Source organism: Arachis duranensis, chromosome 10 (assembly GCF_000817695.3).
Source record: "Arachis duranensis cultivar V14167 chromosome 10, aradu.V14167.gnm2.J7QH, whole genome shotgun sequence".
Lineage (NCBI taxonomy): Eukaryota > Viridiplantae > Streptophyta > Magnoliopsida > Fabales > Fabaceae > Arachis > Arachis duranensis.
In genome coordinates this window covers 31693642-31694938 of record NC_029781.3, presented here as the reverse complement: position 1 = coordinate 31694938, position 1297 = coordinate 31693642, and positions in this window count along the sequence as shown.

Sequence of the window (1297 nt, the reverse complement as noted above, 5' to 3'; positions counted from 1 at the left end):
AACATCAATCACAGCCTTTGCTGTGGCTAGGAAGGGTCTGCCAAGGATGATGGATTCATCCATGCACTTCCCAGTCTCTAGAACTATGAAATTAGTAGGGATGTAATGGTCTTCAACTTTGACCAGAACATCCTCTACAAGTCCATAGGCTTGTTTTCTTGAGTTGTCTGCCATCTCTAGTGAGATTTTGGCAGCTTGCACCTCAAAGATCCTAGCTTCTCCATTACAAAGAGGGGCATGAGGTTTACACTTGACCCTAAGTCACACAAGGCCTTCTTGAAGGTCATGATGCCTATGGTACAAGGTATTGAAAACTTCCCAGGATCCTGCCTCTTTTGAGGCAGTTTCTGCCTAGACAAGTCATCCAGTTCTTTGGTGAGCAAGGGGGGTTCATCCTCCCAAGTCTCATTTCCAAATAACTTGTCATTTAACTTCATAATTGCTGCAAGGTATTTAGCAACTTGCTCTTCAGTGACATACTCATCCTCTTCAGAGGAAGAATACTCATCAGAACTCATGAATGGCAGAGGAAGAATACTCATCAGAGCTCATGAATGGCAGAAGTAAATCCAATGGGATCTCTATGGTCTCAGTGTGAGCCTCAGATTTTCATGGTTCCTCATTGGGGAACTCATTGGAGGGCAGTGGACGTTCATTGAGGTCTTCCTCAGTGGCGTTCACTGCCTCTTCTTCCTCCCAGAATTCGGCCATGTTGATGGCTTTGCACTCTCCTTTTGGATTTTCTTCTGTGTTGCTTGGGAGAGTACTAGGTGGGAGTTCAATAATTTTCTTGCTCAGCTGACCCACTTGTCCTTCCAGGTTTCTGATGGAGGACCTTGTTTCAGTCATAAAACTTTGAGTGGTTTTAATTAGCTCAGAGACCATGGTTGCTAAGTCAGAGGTATTCTGCTTAGAACTCTCTGTCTGTTGCTGAGAAGATGATGGAAAAGGCTTGCTATTGCTAAACCTGTTTCTTCCACCATTATTATTGTTGAAACCTTGTTGAGGTCTCTGTTGATCCTTCCATGAAAAATTTGGATGATTTCTCCATGAAGGATTGTAGGTGTTCCCATAGGGTTCTCCCATGTAATTCACCTCTTCCATTGAAGGGTTCTCAGGATCATAAGCTTCTTCCTCAGATGAAGCCTCCTTAGTACTACCTGGTGCATTTTGCATTCCAGACAGACTTTGAGAAATCATATTGACTTGTTGAGTCAATATTTTGTTCTGAGCCAGTATGGCATTCAGAGTGTCAATCTCAAGAACTCCTTTCTTCTGACTAGTCCCATTGTTCACA